The following is a 19,497-nucleotide window of genomic DNA, read 5'->3' on the forward strand; positions in this document are numbered from 1 at the left end:
ATGACATCTTGTTAATACAACAGTCTAACATCCAGCTCAAAGAGTAAATACTCCATCAGGACTAGAAATCCCATGCATCTACTGATCACTGAAAAGCTGTCTGTATGCAGCATTTATACAATTCCCCCATACTTACCTAACTTGGTCTCCTTGGCAAAGGACCCCCAAGAGGCCACTTCTACTTATAGGTATTAATTTGTGGAGCTGATCCCACTGAGATTTCTTTTTCAGAAGTTCTAGCAGGGAATGAGGTTTAAATCACCTATAAAAAAAAAAAGTTCAATCTTTACCCCCAACCATAAATAGGCACACTTGCAGAAAGACAGACAGCCAGGTCAACCCCAGTTCCAAGAGGAGATGCACGCATCTTGTTTGAATTTTGCATTCTGTTTGGACTGCTATGGCCCAGGTCAAAGGGTAACCTGGGGTCACAGCATGGGGTCACAGACATGAGAGCTACAGGTCTCTGCCCCACAGGGTCGCAGGCCCCTGACCTGTGTGGAGCTGAACTACCGACTCCCTTCCCTTCCTTGTTGCTGAACTCTCACCCCATGATCAGTGATTTCCGAGACCTCCCGTTCAACTAAGTCCTAAGGCTCAACGCAGCGCTAGACCACAGGTTTAAGGTGTCACATGAATTTTTTCAGTCAACATAGGATTACTTCAAAGCCACCGTCCACATGGGCGCTGGTAAGACTAGATGCGTCTTTGCTGCCGGGGCCCCTCGCAGGCTCTGATAATGTTCCTGTTTGGGAGCACCTGGGCCGGAGCCGGGGGTGCTTGGACCCCTCCCCACCGCGGCTGGTGACCCCGGGCCAGATGCCGCGGCACTGAGGGCCCTCTGCCTCTAAGTTCTGGAGTTTAGAGATTGGCCAACCACCCAGCCATCTGCCCAGTGTGGGTTTCCAGGCCTTCGCCAAACGCGGCCCCTCACAATAGGCCCTGGCCAGGTTCTGCCCCGTTTACAAGTCCATCACCAACCCCTGGACGCTGCCCTGGGCCCTGAACTCCAGGCCACAAGGCCACCATGCTGCGGAAGAGAAGACCCAGCTCACTCCTTCCCAAGGCGTGTGGATGCACAAGGTCGTGAGAGCAGGAAGCGACGACCTCAGTCTGCGGCAGGCACCCGTGTGCTGGGCAGAAAACTCAGACATCAGGCCTGGTGGCGACACCCCAACTAGAGGGTTTAGACACGGCCGAGAACATGAAGCTCGATGACCAAGAGTGGTGAGACTTTCCGCAAAGGAGGCCATACACGCCGGGGGTCAGGATGGAGCGCCTGGAATCAGCCTCAGGAGGGCTGCCCCCACCCCACCTCGGCCTGGTGAGGAGGACCAGGGCCTTTGTCTGTCTTTTCACCGGACATGCAGGCCCAGAGTAGTGTTCGGCTCACTCAGGGGACGAAGAGAGAGACTGCTCTGAGCATGCCGTCTGCAGGAGGAAGTCTTAGGTAGACACTCTGGGTATGTTACTGGCCTCCCAGGGGACTCGGCAAAAATGGGGGTTTCTGAGCACCCACACGTGCTCCCTCCAATCCCAGACTTTCCTCAGGGCTGTGGGAAGAAACAGGGGGCAGGGCTCGGACATCTCCAGGGTGCTGAGGGGCAAGGGCGCAACCCAAATGGGCAAGAGGCTGCTTGAGGTCATGTAAGAAACTGCTAACAGAGGTCACCTCCTCAGGGTCCATGCAAGTTGAAGGAAGACTGACTTATTATAAGTTATTATTTTCAAAATTAATTTACTTATTTTCACTGGAGGCTAATTACCTTACAATATTGTAGTGGTTTTTGCCATTCACTGACATGAATCAGCCATATTTTAACAAAACCTCTACTGAATCCCAGCTCTCTTTGGAGCTTTCCAGGTGGTGTTAGTGGTAAAGAACTTATCTGCTCATGCAGGAGATGTAAGCAATCCGGGTTCGATCCCTGGGATTGAATCCTGGAGTGAGGGCCTTGCAGTCTTTCTGTAAAATAAGGCAAAACACAAAAACCCCACAAAGACTGTGGGGAGTGGGGACCTCCCCCTCGCTATGCATGAGAGGTAGTGTTGCCAGGAAACAACAGCTGCAAAGTGGCTTCAGGGCCAATATCAAAGCACCCATGGTTCCCGGCTTTCTGAGCTCGGTGAGTACACCTGAGGGACATGTGACATCTGCAACTCCTTTGTGGCTCCAGAAACCTGCAGGGCGGGGCAGCCATGAGCAGACAGGGGGTGCCAGCCAGAGGTGGGGGGACCCGCAGGAAAGAGGACTCTTCCAAACGCATGCAGCTGACAATCGTATCTGTGGTTAATAGTTACCTGTTGACTATTGAGAAGCAAAGTCGGGGAAGCCAGCGTGAAAGGCTGTGTGTGGGTGAGCCAACAGGGTGGAACCACCCCAAATTCCGTGGAGAGTTTGGGTCATCGTGGATGGGACGTTTCGGTGCACAGGTGCAGTCCATCTACTGATGTTCTCCTTTGCAAGGCATTGTAAAGCATGTTAGAGAGTAGTGGTGCGAGCCTCTGCCTTTACCTAACCCAAGGAAACGGAAGAATCCCGTTATCCCAACACTCTGCCTAGCAATTGGCTGGGTGTGCGTGTGTCTGTGTGTGTGTGTCTGTGTGTAAGAGAGAGAGAAAAAGAATCTATTTCTTTACAGTGAGAACCTACACTTTCCAGCAGAGCAGTGTTCTGCCTACCACACAAAGCATAACGACAGAGGGATAGAATTCAGTCTGTATTCGCTGGAAATGCTTCTAATGAAAACACCTGAAGGGAGGAATGCTAGAACCAGGGTGAGGTTTAATAACCAAAGATGCTGCTGATACTCGGCTTCTGCAGAGAGATGGTGAGCTGTAGGTAGTGACTGCATCCTATCCGCCAAGTGCTCACTGTCCATCGATTCCAGGAAGAAAAGCTGAAGAATTATGCAGACGTACGCTGGTGGGTGGCCAGGTTTAGGAAAACATGTAGCTGCTTCTCAGTGCCCTTATTGCCCATAAAAGAACATTTCACACGATCAACCCCTCGAATTTATGTGAACCCTAAGGGGTAAATTTCCCGTGCTTTGAAAGGAGACACACTCTCACAATTCTTATTATTGTTAATAGAAACTGTGTTAACTTCTCAGTCACTGCCCCTGGTTGAGGATAAATCGTGTGAGTGAGTGAGTGAGTGAGAGTGTGTATGTGTGTGTGTGTGTGTGTGTGCGTGTGTGTGTGTGTGTGTGTGTGTGTGTGTAAACCCTAAATATGTCTAACTCCCCTATCCCCATGTAGGAGAAAATTATTGCCTGTAAACCTACTTCCATTTCTCAAGAAGCCCTTCTATGTTTTTTCCCCCAATGATACTTTTTAGATCAATGTTTTTAAAGAATAAGTTGGAAAAGAGTGAACATAAGGTCAGGCGATAGCAGTTGTTCTTCGAAAAGAGGACGTCTGTCTGTCCTCTCCAATGGGAGCGAGGTTTTGTAATACCAGCTGATGCCATGTCTCTTCCTACATCTCGGAAGAACCAACAGCAGAAGAGCTGACTCCAGACGGGAAGGAGGGACCAACGGGGACACCAAGAAAGCAAGGAAAGCAAGGCTGTGGCATCTTGGAGGCCAAGTGAGGAACCCGTATCAAGGAAATGGGGGTCCACAGTGCCCAACAAACCCTTGGGAGTGAAGCAGAGACAGAAGCCCTTCCGTTCCCCTCACCCCCAGAGTTCTGCAACTCTTGGACTGTGGCCCACCAGGCTCCTCTGTCCATGGGATTCTCCAGGCAAGAACGCTGGAGTGGGCTGTCATGCCCGCCTCCAGGGGAGCTTCCCGACCCAGGGATCGAACCCGGGTCTCCCGCATGGCAGGTGGATTGTTCACCGCTGAGCCACCAGGGAGGTCCACCAGAAAATCAACAGTGTAGAGGAAGAGAAATGCGATCCTGGGGTCGCATGCAGTTCAGCTCTAAACAATAGTTTAGAAGTCACAGTGACGTAACAATGGACTGTTGATCAAACAGAGCAGATAGTTCTTCTGAGAGCGTGAGGGAGGGCTATATGGGGGAGAGGGATTGTGAGAGGTGAGTAATTGAGCAGTATTATTTTATCCAGAGTAGGAAGGTGTTATGTAGTATCTAGAGCTAAATCACTGACACCTAGATGAAGAAGGCAAAAGTTGACTTAGGAACAGATATTTCCCTATAATCCCTTCCCTGATGGCTCAGTTGGTGAAGAATCTGCCTGCAGCGCAGGAGACCCCGGTTCGATTCCTGGGTTAGGAAAATCTATTTAGTTCCCTATAATTATACAATTATTATATGTATAATTATATAATTTTATCATTATATAATCATTATATTTCTAATTATATAAATATAATTATTCCCTATAATTTCCCTATAATAAGCCCTATAGAAATCTATGCTTTTAAAAATAATGTGTATGCATAAAGTTAATAAAAATGAAAACATGAAGGAGGGAGCTGTGCATCCAAATGGGCTTTAAAGGCAAGAGGGGCTCTTCCACACCTGGCCCTGCAGCCAGAAATTACCCCGGAACCTTCAGTGTCTGGACCGCAGCGGAGCAATTCCCATTTGGCCTGCTTTCGAGGCATTCTCCAGTAACACAACTTCATCACAGAAGTCGCAGGCTTAAAGAAATCTCAGGATCGCTGGAGAAGGGAATGTTCCCCCTGCAACATTCCATAAAAAGATGGGGGAAATCGATGTTTGCCCTGATTCGAGAGTTCTGCTAGTTCTTTTCCCTGAATTTACCTGACACTTTTCTTTCAAAGTATTCAAAGCATTTTTACAGACTCCGTTTTACTAATTGTCACAACATCTCCAACAGGCTGCCTTCCAGGCTCACGGATAGGGAAGGCTGCAGAGAAAGCACAGAGAAGTTCAGCCCCTAGACCTGGAAGGGTGACAAGGAAGCTAAGCTGCTTACGGAGCAATGCGTCTTCAGGGACAGGGATAAACTGCAATCCACCGACGTTTTGAACAACCTGACCATTACATTCTTATGATGAACATGAATGAAAATTGTTTTCTTATGGACTTTAGGAAGACAAATTGCAAACTAATTTTACAGTTTGGAAAAAAAACACTTTTGAAGTAAAGTTGCACAAACTGGTTCAGAGGATTATTTCTCTGAGAAATGTTAATAGGAACAGAGGGGAAAAAAAGAATGATAATCCAAAAATTTGGGGTTAGCCAAAACAACCTTGAAAGAAAACTCTAAGAGTTGCACTCATACTTCTTGATTCCAAATTTTCTACAGAGTTACAGTCGTCAGAACAGGCGCAAAGAACAAAAACAGACAGAAGACCAGCTGAAGAGAAGAGAAAGCCCAGGAAGGAGTCCTTGCATGTGTGAAGGGAAGTCGCTCAGTTGTGTCCGACTCTTTGCGACCCCGTTGACTGCAGCCTACTAGGCTCCTCCGTCCATGGGATTTTCCAGGCAAGAGCACTGGAGTGGGGTGCCATTTCCTTCCTTGCATGTGTGGTTAGATGATTTTCAAAGGATGCCCAGAGAATTCAATGACAGACAGACAGTCTCTCAACAAACAGTGCGGATGCAACTGGGCAGTTACATGCAAAATAGTAAAGTTGGATCCTTACCTTATACCACGTACAAAAGTAACTCAACATGGATCAAAGACTCAATCATAAAAGCTAAGACTGTAAAACTCTTCGAAGAAGGCATGGAGGAGAAGATGACTGGATTTGGCAATGATTCTCGGTTATAATACCGAAAACAGGGGTAACAAAGAGACCAGCCACTGAGTGGGGAGCCAGGAGTTAGCTCCCACTTTGAGATTCTCCCCACCCTGACAGGCCCCTTCACCTACTGAACACTCGTTAAACTTGACAAAAATCAGTGTTTCAACAAAGGGATACTGCGTGTCCCCAATTCTGCACTTTCAGAAATAATGTGTGTGTGCACGTGTGTGTGTGTGCGTGTGCGCGCTCAGTCGTTGTGTGTGTGCACATGTGTGTGTGTGTGTGTGTGTGTGTGCGCGCGCGCGCACTCAGTCGTGTTCAACACTTTGCCACCATATGGACTGTAGTCCGCCAGGCTTCTCTGTGTATTCTCCAGGCAAGAATACTGGAGTCTGTTGCCATTTCTCACTACAGGGGATCTTCCTACAGGGGGTCTTCCTGACCCAGGGATTGAACTTGCATCTCCTGTGTCTCCTGCATTGGCAGGAGGGTTCTTTACCACTGAGCCACCAGGGAAGCAGGCAGAAATAATAACACTGAACAAACACCTCCTTCCAGCTTGGGGTGTCAGCTGCTGGTCTAGTAGGACCCTGTAGTCACCGCACCATCCCCACAGATCAGCGTCTTCGTTGCCGAGAACTGGACGCAGGTTGGGGTGGCTCACCCAAGCTCAGAGGGCTTCCTCAGCTGGGGAGCAGGGTGATAGGCTGCAGTCGGCATGGGCACAGAAGCTGCAGGCTGTCGTGACCCCGGTCACTCCTCAGACACCATTGCTGACACGCTCATGTGATACAACCACATGTTATTCACAAATTTATTGATTACTAACCGACCCCAAATTCACCAATCTCGCCATACAACGTCACTATCGTGCATTTATAAATGCTCTGTGAGCCAAAAATTATAGCACAGAAGACACATCTCTAACTTCCGTAATATATTTTCAAGCCCCATCTTGGAAGAATTTCAGAGTGTTCCTGGCCAAATACAGGCAATTTCGCTGTCTCTCTGAAGCTTATTTTAAAAACACATTACTTACCCTTTGTGGTCAAATCCTTGAAACCAGTTCCTCCTCATGCTGGGGGTCAGCCCTCCATCCTTAGGGGCTGGCAGAGGGAAGTCACTTCTTTCCCGAATCTGACTTCCAAGCCTCAACCACGGCCCGAGGAGGGCGTCCCCTGTGCCCCCGACCCGACCTCAGCACATCTCACAGGAGATGACGAAACTCTGAGAAACAGTACTCTGCACTGCAGATCACCCACAAGGCCAGTGCAGAGCGCAGGCTTCTGCTTTGGCAGTGAGTTATAGCTCTTATTTATCGAGCGCTTACTCGCCCAGACTCCCCGCCAAGCACCCCGCAAACATCGTCTCATTCCATCTCCACAAGGAAGGACATGCACGCTGTTGTCAGCCTCAGACTTCAGACAGGGAAACTGAGCCACACGGCTACTCACCTGTGGTCAGCCCCCATCGCATGAGCCACATGACATCATTTGGACTTGACCTTTCATATCAGAAGTCTTCCCTGTTGGCTCAGAGGGTAAAGAATCTGCCTGCAATGCAGCAGATCCGGGTTGAATCCCTGGGTCAGGAAGATCCCCTGGAGAAGGAAATGGCAACCCACTCCAGTACTCTTACCTGGGAAATCCCATGGACGGAAGAGCCTGGCAAGTTACAGTCCATGGGGTTGCAGGGTCGGACACGACTGAGCTATTAACAGACACACTTTTACATATCAGAGGCACTTGGCCTCAGGCTCTTGTGGGATGTGGAAGGCAGAATTCTACAGTGGCCCCCAACTTCAGGCCTTGTTGTCTACCCTCCCTGGGGGACTGCTTCCCCTGGAGTGTGGGATCAGTCAGATGTCACTGCCTTGATCAGGTATATGGCAAAGGCAAGTGATGCGAGAGGTGGCGAAGGTCACTGGTCAGATGATTTTGAGTTCATCCAAAGGGAGATGATCCCTGGCGGGCCTGGCCTAAGCAGGTGAAGGTGATCCCTAAAAGAGATGCAGTGGAGATGCTCTCCCGCTGGCTGGAAGAAGCAAGCGGCCGTATTGTGGAGGGGCCGCTCAGCAGAGACCGTGGGGGTGCCTTTACTGGCTGGGGCATCAGTCCTACAAGGCAAGGGACTGATTTATGCCAACAGCCAAAGGGTGAATGTTTCTAGACACAAACTAAGCATCACCCAGATTCCCCCAAACAAGCCGTCATAGCAGCCCAGCGCCTGACGTGGCAACATCGTGTCTCTCCAGAGCCTCGCCTCGCTGGGCTCCCTTCGGTTTAACCCAGCGGGAGGAAGGGGCACACCCTCCCTGCCTGGAGATGGCCCTGCCATTGCTGGCTGCACCTTCCAGCCCCCTTCTCCACGATCACTCCCTCCTGCACCCTTGTTCCAGCCCGAGGGGAGGAGTTTCGGCCTGGGTCAGGACTCACAGATCACTGGGGTTTCAGGGGCTTCTGTGGAGCGGAGGAGGGAAACGCCAGCCCCGGGTCCCCAGGAAGACTGCAGAGCCCAACGCCCAGGAAACCAAATAGGAATCCCTCAGAGCTCATGGTGAAGGGTCGGGGGTTCTTCTTGCTTCTACTGAGTCCCCTAAAGTCCGCCTAATCCCTCCCACACATCAACCTGTTCCCCGGTGGGGAGGGAAGCCGGTGAGGCCCGAGGTCCATAGATTGACAAACACCATTCCCTGGCCAACTACCTCTCTGCATATCTGCCCTGGAAACCTGCATGGTGAGCAGGTGGGGACACACGGGTGTGGCACTCCAACCACACGGCTGTTCGGGTTGCCCTTGGACAGCCAACCCAACCCTTCCACAGTGCGTCTCCTGCCTGCCCTGATCCCTCTCTCTCTCTCTCCAACTCAGACTCTACTAATGCTCACATTTTAGGTGTTGCAGCAATCAGATTTTTTTGTTGTTTAGAAATTCACATTTCTTTTTATTTTTTTAATTTTTATTATTTATTCTAACATAGACCATTTAAAAAATCTTTATTGAATTTGCTACAATATTGCCCCTTTTATATGTTTTGAGTTTTGGACCATGAGGCATGGGGGAATCTCAGCTCCCTGACCAGAATGGAACCCACAGCCCCTCCCATGGAAGGCGGAGTCCTAACCACTGGACCACGAGGGAAGGGCCAGGCAGCAACCAGATCCCAGCTGAGCCACTTTGGTGCTAATGGACAAGGATGCGCTTGGAGCAGTAACATTTCCGTGAAGCAGGGAAGGTTTCACTCTCCCAACGCAGACACGTGATTCATCTCATCAACCTACAAGTGTGTTTGCCTATCCGCCACTTTAAAAGAGGTGCTTGAACAAATTTGGGTATTTCTGTGAAGGAGAGAGCATGGCTGTCTAATAAGACAGATTTATAATTGAGCAGATCGAACAATAACACTGGTAGCATTGAGCGCAGGGTGAGACACATTTTGTGTGCTATTGCAACTTTGATGAAAAAGCAGCTGAGGTTAATAAGCCAGTCTGATCTTCAGCCTTTGAATCCCCTGCTCTTTTACATCTGCACGATGCCAATGAAGCTGTGACGAGGGATGGATGGATGTCCATTCACCGAGGCCAGCCAGGGCCTGGAACAGACTTGTGATGTCCATGTTTTTGTATAAAAGTTAGGTGAGTGAGAATATTGATGTCAGGCTGATCACAGCTACAGATGATACCACGCTGGGGCTGATGCACAGCCTTACAAACAAAACAGCAAACCAAATCTGAGTGTCAAGCTGAAAACGTAAGTCTGAGAACTCAACTACACGAGTATGAATGCCGCAGATGTGGGCCCAGAGCTGCACGCCCGCACGAGGCTCGGGCATTTTTCTCGAGATCACGACACACGTCAACAGCGCGGTGCAGCTGGCGGCAAGCCGATTTGAGGACGAGGATGGCCGCCTCCTGTCACCGCTTTGTAGCCCGCTAGGATCAGCTGGAGGTCCGGGCTCACACCAACGTGGGAGCGGGCCAGGCCCCGGCGCCCACTGCCATTCAAAACACAACCCCACTTCCGAAGCCCATCACGGAGCAGACATGAGCGTGGCAGAGGGTTCACGCTGCACAAAGGAGTGACTGCCACAGCAGCATTTTAAGGATCGAGGCAGAATTTCTCTCTTTAGCAGAGCAGCCTTCAAATATCAGGCTTGAAACTGCATTTGTGTGATAAGACGTGATAGAAGGTGGATGGCACGGTGTGAAATGATCTGATAGCATGAGAAATTGTTGTTAGGAGGTGTTGGCACTTGAAAAACAACACATCTTATTCCTATTGGCTTCAGCCTGCGCCTTCCGCGGGCTCACCCTGCTGTGCTCCAGCTTGGAAACCTGCAGAGTTGGAGCCGATACTGACGCCGCCTGTGCTCCGCTCATCTCCCCCTTCTCCTGCAGACGGACGGAGGCCACTGCGAGGGTGCTCCAGCCGAGGCCCATATTATCTGGCTGTACGTTTTTTATTGTACTTTCTACTCTGGTAGAGTCAAAATAAAGTAGTGCCTCTATGTGTAAACACAGAACAGGGTCCTGGTGGTTAAGGATTCTTACTGGCGGATTCTGGTTGGGTGAAACGTATCAAAAACAAGTGGCAGCTGATGTAACTCGAAGTTCGATGCCTATTGAATCATTTCCCCTCATCTCCGGCTTGTCTTCTGGAGGATTCATTCTGTGGGGATTTGGCAGGGGATGGTCACTGTCAGTGTCTTACAGCTCTCAGGGCTTGGAAGAGAAACGTTCCTCTGGGGTAAATGGGCTGCGACGTGTGTTCACAAGTTCCTGGTCAACACATGCCGCTCTCCCCTGGCGACTGGTGCATCTTTTCTTGTTAAATCATTTTTCCTCTCCACCTTCCTACCACCCTTCTTTTCTCAGCTCTGGCCCTTCCCACCTGGGTCCCCATCCAAGTCATTGATGACTAGGATACTGAATCGCTTTGTTACAGGGTCCTACTGCTCTGCCCAGGGATAAGTTGCAAGAGCTCATGGGAGTTTTAAGCTTGCTCGCAGGAGAGTGGGAAAGTGTGCACTGTGTGTCTGTGTCTGTGTGTGTGTGTGCGTGCACACTTGTGCGTGCATGCTCAAAGAGGGGGCTGGGAGAGGGAGAAATACAGAGTACCAGGAATTATCTCTGCATAAAGAAATTAAAAGAGAATATTTTCCAGAGCAATTGGAGCCCATCTCCCGAACAATGACGACAGCTCCTCATTCTCGACAACAATAGAGGGCACGTAGGAGTCAGCTCATTAGAATATCTGTGGCTCTTTTCTGTTCTCTCTGCATTAAGCCCCCATAATGTCAGTTGTCACTTATTAATGACAATTAACTAGTAATCAGCAGTGAGACTCTTCGAGGTGGTCTTTGCCTGACAGGTGAAGAAAGAGAACGTTGCGCAGTGCCACGCGGTGACACGGAGCCTTCAAAGGAGCACAGCATTTCCATAAATTACTTCAGAAAGAGGTTTTCTTTTATACATCCTCTCTAAAGCTTAAGGATCTTTAACCCTAGCAAGGCCACGCTCTCACCCTCTCTTTGCTTATCTTTTCTTACCAAATGAAATCTGCAGACCGTCACCGGTAGAGAGAACCGCACCTCCGTTCACCAGCCCGCGACCGCAATGCAACACTCCACGGCATTCCCGCTCCTTTCGGCTTCCAACCACTCAGTCCTAGTTACACCCACGCAGGACGCCCAGGCCTGCACCTGTTGCATATCACCAGCTGCCCCACTGGCCCGGCGGCCTGATTCTGCCTTCTTGCTGGCACGTTCTCTCTCCTTGAGGTCAACCTGTCTGCTTACCACACTTCCTCAAACAGACGGCAGCATGACCATCCCCTTTCAGAATCACCGTGGAGACCATGAACACAGACCCAAAACAGTCCCCAGTGTGTCCGATCTATGGGGGCCCCGCTCCCGAGCCTCCCCCGAACCTCGGCCCTCCCACTGCTGTCCCGACTGGGACACACAGACCACATCTTCCCACCCTGCGTGCAGGCTGAGTATCCAGCCACCGGCCCCCGGGGCCTTGCGCCTGCTCTCTCATGGGCTCCTCCCACCTGGCTTCTCGATGCTGAGAGTCTGCCCCTCCCGAAGGGTTCTAGGAAGTGGGAATTTTCAAGAAGGAAACTCTTGGAAAGAGAGTGAGAAGGCTAGATTTTATCCCTACAGAAGAAAAACATTTGCTTGACTTCGAGGAGTTGCGGCTTAAGAAAGGCCACACTTGCTCCTGGGAAGTGCCCGATGACACCTGGCAGAGTGGAAATGAATGCCGTCCATGCCACCTGCGAGAGGGGCACTGAGTGAGCATATCGCCAAGGTCACCTGGGAGGAGGGAGCAAGCGCACCACCAAGGTCACCTGAATGTCAGCTGCATCCATTCATGTCAAAGCAATGCCATTAAGACTCCTCCTGGCACGGAAACCACTGGCCAAATGGAGGACTTTTAAACCAGTGTCCGAAATATCAGACTTTCTTGTCCTGATACAGGATCCCACTCTCAATTTAAAAATCTAAGTGTCTCAGAAAAGAATAATGGGGCATGCTTTTATCAAAACAGAAAGTAAGAGGTCATCTATAACTTTATGATTCTTCTTTTTGAAACATGCTCTTCTGAGCAACTAGAGTGATGGCAACGTGGGCATCTCTCTGCAGCTTCTGGTTTTGTCAGGCTTTTGTGACATTGCAAGACTTCCATGACAACAAACAACAGGCTGCTACACACAGTCACACTGGGAACTTCCAGTGTAACCAGAACTTAAAGATGAACATTTGCCTTATATTAATATTTAAGATAGATATTTGAACTGTGGTGTTGGAGAAGACTCTTGAGATTCCTTGGATTGCAAGGAGATCCAACCAGTCCATCCTAAAGGATATCAGTCCTGAATATTCACTGGGAGGACTGATGTTGAAACTGAAACTCCAATACTTGGGCCAACTGATGCAAAGAGCTGACTCATTTGAAAAGACCCTGATGCTAGGAAGATTGAAGGTGGGAGGAGAAGGGGACAATAGGGAATAAGATGGATGGATGGCATCACTGACTTAATGGACATGAGTTTGAGCAAGCTTCGGGAGTTGGTGATGCACCGGCAAGCCTGGTGTGCTGCAGTCCACCGGGTCGCAAAGAGTCAGACGTGACTTAGCGACTGAACTGAACTGAATATTTAAGATAACAATCACAATGAGGGTGGACACTTTAAATGCCCTCTTAAATGAAATACACACTTCACAGTAACCTGAAGATTTAAGCAAACGCTTACCTTCAGATTTCTGTCTATAGACACATTTCAAATTTTAATGCCCAGGCTCCAACCTTGAGAAGCAGTCATAACCAGGACATTCGATATGTAAAAACCCACAGTTTCATGCCAATATCTGAGCTCACCATCCAGGAATTTTGCACATCCAGATTATTCATGACTCAAAAATTGAGTAAGGACAGGAATCTCAAAGGGAGAATAAATAGCTTTGAAAGTGGACATTTGACTTAACCAATTTTTAAGTCAAAATATTACAAACAAAATGAAGGTATTTAGGGCACTCTTTCACTCACTCAGTCACTTGTTATGTCCAGCTCCTTGCGACCCCATGAACTACAGCCTGCCAGGTGCCTCTGTCCATGGGATTTTCTAGGCAAGAATATTGCAGTAGCCATGCCCTTCTCCAGGGAATCTTTCCGACCCAGGGATCAAACCCATGTCTCCTTCGTTGCAGGTGGATTCTTTACTGCTGAGTCACTGGGGAAACCCATTTAGGGTACTACTGTCTCCTAAAGTTAACAAATCAAAACATAAGTCAATATTTGTCTTCCATAATTTTAAGGACTTGAAAGACCCAAAGGTTGAACTTGGTAAGTATAATGATTAATTGGTCAATCATTACTCAGTATAAACTGAGCTTAATGGCATGAGACACGTGTCAGGATGTTATGATTCAATATGTAAATTACACAGGTCATAAAGGATTAAAATTTTTCAGACCTTTCTTACTTTTATTATTACGTAAGAAGATGGGTGAAGGAAAGAAAAAATATGCACCTTCAGTTATAAAATATCTATTTTATACTTTTCTACACCAGAGATGTAATGTACAGCATAGTGGCAGCAATTAATAACACTTAAGGAATCTGCCTGCAATGTAGGAGACCTGGGTTCTATCCCTGGGTTGGGAAGGTCCTCTGGAGGAGGGCATGCCAACCTACTCCAGTGTTCTTGCCTGGAGAATCCCCATGGACGGAGGAGCCTGGCGTGTTGCAGTCTATCAGGGTCATGAAGAGTTGGACAAACTGAGCAACTAAGCACGCATATATTTGAAATTTGCTAAAAGAGTAGATCTTAAAAGTTCTCATCCCAGGGTAAGAAAAATGGTAACTATGCATAGTGATAGATGTTGACTAGACTTACAGAGGTGATCATTTAATAACATACACATGTATCAAATCATTATGCTGTGCAATGGAAACTAATATAACATTACATGTCAATTATATCTCATTAAATTAAAAATTAAAATCCCATGGACAGAGGAGCCTGGTAGGCTGCAGTCCATGGGGTCGCTAAGAGTCGGACATGACTGAGGGACTTCGCTTTCACTTTTCCCTTTCATGCATTGGAGAAGGAAATGGCAACCCACTCCAGTGTTCTTGCCTGGAGAATCCCAGGGACGGGGTAGCCTGCTGGGCTGCTGTCTAAGGGGTTGCATAGAGTTGGACATGACTGAGGCAACTTAGCTGCAGCAGCAGCAGCAGCACGGAAAACAACTAGACCATTCAGGTTTGACCTAAATCAAATTCCTTACAATTATACAGTGGAAGTGACAAATAGATTCAAGGGATTAGATCTGATAGACACAGTGCCTGAAGAACTATGGACGGAGGTTCGTGACACTATACAGGAGGCAGGGAGCAAGACCATCCCTAAGAAAAAGAAATACAAAAAGACAAAATGGTTGTCTGAGTAAGTGAGAAAAGAAGACAAGTGAAAGACAAAGGAGAAAACAAAAGATAAACCCATTTGAATGCAGAGTTCCAAAGAACAGCAAGAAGAGAGAAGAAAGCCATCTTCAGTGATCAATACAAAAAAAAAAAAAATAGAGGAAAACAATAGAATGGGAAAGACTAGAGATCTCTTCAAGAAAATTAGAGATACCAAGGGAACATTTCAGGCAAAGATGGGCACAATAAAGGACCAAAGTGGTATGGACCTAACAGAAGCAGAAGATATTAAGAAGAGGTGGCAAGAATACACAGATCTATACAAAAAAGATCTTCATGACCCAAATAACCACGATGGTGTGATCACTCACCTAGAGCCAGACATCCTGGAATGCAAAGTCAAGTGGACCTTAGGAAGCATTACTACGAACAAAGTTAGTGGAGGTGATGGAATCCCAGCTGAGCTTTTTCAAATACTAAAAGATGATGCCGTGAAAGTGCTGCACTCAATACGCCAGCAAATTTGGAAAACTCAGCAGTGCCCACAGACTGGAAAAGATCAGTTTTCATTCCAATCCCAAAGAAAAGCAATGCCAAAGAATGTTCAAAATACCACACAATTGCACTCATCTCACACGCTAGTAAAGTAATGCTCAAAATTTTCCAAGCCAGGCTTCAACAGTACATGAACCATGAACTTCCAGATGTTCAAGATGGATTTAGAAAAGGCAGAGGAACCAGAGATCAAATTGCAACATCCATTGGATCATCAAAAAAGCAAGAGAGTTCCAGAAAAACATCTACTTCTGTTTTATTGACTATGCCAAAGCCTTGGACTGTGTGGATCACAACAAATAGTGGAAAAATTCTTAAAGAGATGGGAATACCAGACCACCTGATCTGCCTCTTGAGAAATCTGTATGCAGGTTAAGAAGCAACAGTTAGAACTGGACATGGAACAACAGACTGGTTCCGAATCAGGAAAGGAGTATGTCAAGGCTGTATATTGTCACCCTGCTTATTTAACTTAAATGCACTTAAAATAACTTAAAATCATGAGAAGAGCTAGACTGGATGAAGCACAAGCTGGAATCAAAATTGCTGGGAGAAATATCAATAACTTCAGATATGCAGGTGATACCACCCTATGGCAGAAAGCGAAGAACTAAAGAGCCTCTTGATGAAAGTGAAAGAGGAGAGTGAAAAAGTTGGCTTAAAACTCAACATTCAGAAAATTAAGATCATGGCATCAAGTCCCATCACTTCATGGCAAATAGATGGGGAAGCAATGGAAACAATGACAGACTTTATTTTGGGGGGCTCCAAAATCACTGCAGATGGTGACTGCAACCATGAAATTAAAAGATGCTTGTGCCTTGGAAGAAACCTTATGACTAACCTAGACAGCATATCAAAAACAGAGACATAATTTGCCAAGAAAGTTCCATCTAATCAAAGCTATGCTTTTTCCAGTAGTCGTGTATAGATGTGAGTTGAACTATAAAGAAAGCAAAGCACTGAAGAATTGAAGCTTTTGAACTGTGGTGTTGGAGAAGACTCTTGAGAGTCCCTTGGACTACAGGTAGATCCAACCAGTCCATCCTGAAGGAAATCAGTTCTGAATATTCATTGGAAGGACAGATGCTGGAGCTGAAGCTCCAATACTTTGACCACCTGCTATGAAGACCTGACTCATTGGAAAAGACCTTAATGCTGGGAAATATTGAAGGCAGAAGGAAAAGGGGATGACAAAGGATGAGATGGTTAGATGGCATCACCGACTCAATGGAGATGAGTTTGAGCAAGCTCCAGGAGTTGGTGATGGACAGGGAAGTCTGGCGTGCTGCAGTCCATGGGGTCCCAAAAGTCAGACACGACTGAGTGACTAAACTTAACTGATACTAGTTAACTGATAACTAGTCAGATCAAGTTGCAAACATTTCTGTGTGATTTAAGAGAAATAATGGCAAATTAGTCATGGGTCAACTTCTAAGCAGTAGTTGGTGTAAGCCTTTTCTCCTGATTTTAATCTGTCTGAAGGTGACATGCCTTCCTCCTGATCTTCACAGCTTTGGTGTAAGTCTCTTCACATTCCCATCAGAATGGGTCAGACATCCAACTCTGAGTTAGCAATGGCCTTGAACTTGAACTCTTGAAGAAACTATCCTGTGGGACATACTATCTACATAGACATTTTTTATTTGAGAGCAGCTGAGTTACACTATGATGTCAATTTCAGGTATATAGCACAGTGATCCAGTTATATGTATCATTTTTCAGATTCTTTCCCCTTATAGGTTTTTACAAAATATCAAGCATGGTTTCCTGGGCTAGACTTTTGAATTGGTCCTTCTCTCCTCACTTCTCTTCTTTGCGGGTCCCTCTGTGCTGCGTTTAGTCGCTCAGTCGTGTCCACCTTTTTGAGACCCTGTCGACTGTAGCCTACCAGGCTCCTCTGTCCTTGGGGATTCTCCAGTCAAGAATTCTGGACTGGGTAGCCATGCCCTCCTTCAGGGGATCTTCCCAACCTAGGGATCGAACCCAGGTCTCCCTCATTGCGGGCTGATTCTTTACCATCTGAGCCACCAGAGAAGCCCAAGAATACTGGATTGGGTAGCCTATCCCTTCTCCAGGGGCTCTTCCCAACCCAGGAATTGAACTTGGGTCTCCTGCATTGCAGGCGGATTCTTTACCAGCTGAGCTACCAGGGAAGCCTGAAGTCCCTCTAGGTGACCACCTCTCATCTCCCTAGGGCAGTGCACTTTTTTCTGAGATTATCTTTGTTTGCCTAAGAAATACTCATCGTTAGTCATAGAAATCCTGGAATTTGGAGTTTTCCTCCCTATTCCAAGTCAGGCAATTTAAAGACAGTGCCGGTACATGATATACTTGACGTCTTTGGGTGCGTTTTCACAAGCCATCTATCCTAGGAGGACTGGACGAGAAGACACACTGCCCTGTTCTCTCTTGCGCTGGAGCCGCCGGGGAGCTGCAGACCTTCAGCAGCTCCTTTCTCACCCCTCTGTCGTGTGTTTTCTGTAAAATATGCAGATTGGCCACCAAATTTAAATGAGCTCACGATTCACATGAAAGTCTTCCCAAAAAATCATACAAGTCCTTAAGCCATCTTTTCTTTAAATAACATCAACGGACAATAAGCATATTATTAAAATGTCGGTATTACATTGGCTAATTAGTGAAAACAGCCAGAAATTAAAAAAAAAAAAAAATTCTGGTGTTCATGAAGCAAAGGTGGACAGAAACGGTGGCTCCGCTGAGGGCCAGCGGCTGGGGCTGGACAGGCTTTCTCATCAGTGATTTGGGCACAGGCATCCAGTCACGGGACGCAGCAGAAATTTCAGCTTTAGGGACTGAGAAATGGACTATTTCCTGCCGTTATCAGTCAACAAGGAGGTCACAGTCATCCGTGATTGCATCTACCCCCTATGGTGAGCTGGGGAGGGCACTCTGGAAGAAAGAATGCCTGCCCTCTAGCAGCCATCAGACTGCAGCCCCTCCCCTAAGGTGAGCCCCAGGGAGACTCAGGACAGGAAAACGCGGGACGATGGCCCAGGTAGCTGAGGTGCAGCTCAAAGGACTAATTTCAGAGAGCCTGGACTCCTGCATCTTCCCATACACAGAAAAGTCTAAATTTTTTAACTTAGGATATCTGGTTTTCTTTAACAATATCTTGACGTCCAGACTACCTGCCCTTTGTTGCAAAATGTCCACACAACCTGGCTCTGCCCTGCGCCTCCTAGAGCAGTTCTCTCTGGGTCACTGGAAACACTGCCTCCCCAGCTTGAAAAATACCCAGTGAATCAAACATAGTTCTCAACTTTTAGGTTGTAAATACTTTTTTAAGTTCACAGTATTTATTTTAAGGAAATAATCAGAAAAATGCATGGGAATATTGAGTGGAACATTCCTTCTGTAGTCATTCTTAACACTGAAAACTTGATAAGAATCTAAATGCTGCTTTTAAAAATTCTAACTAGTAGAGAATTAATTAGTAAATTATAATACATCTCAGTAAGATTCAAATTTTTTGATATTTAACGAAATGGGAACATATACATTATCTACTAACGGAAAAAGCAAGTACAAAAGTATGTTGTGCATTTGTTTTGTAGAAAATTTTAAAATGATGCTAGCACTAAAATATTAAATGATTTTTCTCTAGATGAAAACATTAGTTGATTTTTATTTCCTTCTTTATTTCATTTTTGTGTGTGTGTGTGTTACACATTTTCTGCAAAGGCTATGTATTACTTTATAAAAGGTATAGAAAAATTATAAATGCTCTCCAAATCTTACTCTTTGGTATTTTTTAATTTTACAATTCAATGACTGGGTTTTAATGGTTTCCACCACCTTCAGGAAAATAATAATAAGTAAGTAACAGAAATTCTACCTTGGAAAAAAGCAGAAACCTTTATTTGTAGGCACAGGTTTCTGAAACTTCAGAAGTCACTTAGATAGGCTTTCAAATGTTTCAAAGCTTTTTGAAGATTACCAAACATAGAAATGGAGGAACATAAATCTTGGAAGTTTTTAATCCCTTCTTTCTGCAAACATGTCTCAAAGTTTGTTTCTCTTACATCAGCTAGCATCATCATTATTTTATAGGCTTTACACCTTTCAAATATCGACTAAATAACAATAAACATCCAGACCCAATCCACATTCAGAGGCATACCTCAAATTTTTAAAAAATCCACATTGAAAGGGAAAAATATTTGATTACTTATTAAACCTGAGGTTCAAGCTGCAAACACAAATGCAAAATAGGGTTGTGTTTGTGTGTACACAAGGTTAGCAGGACGCCTGCCCCCACCAGGCCCACCAGCCTCCTAGAGGCGGATCTGTGGCCAGCTC

The sequence above is a fragment of the Capricornis sumatraensis genome, chromosome 21 (genome assembly GCF_032405125.1).
Source record: "Capricornis sumatraensis isolate serow.1 chromosome 21, serow.2, whole genome shotgun sequence".
In the NCBI taxonomy this organism is placed as follows: domain Eukaryota; kingdom Metazoa; phylum Chordata; class Mammalia; order Artiodactyla; family Bovidae; genus Capricornis; species Capricornis sumatraensis.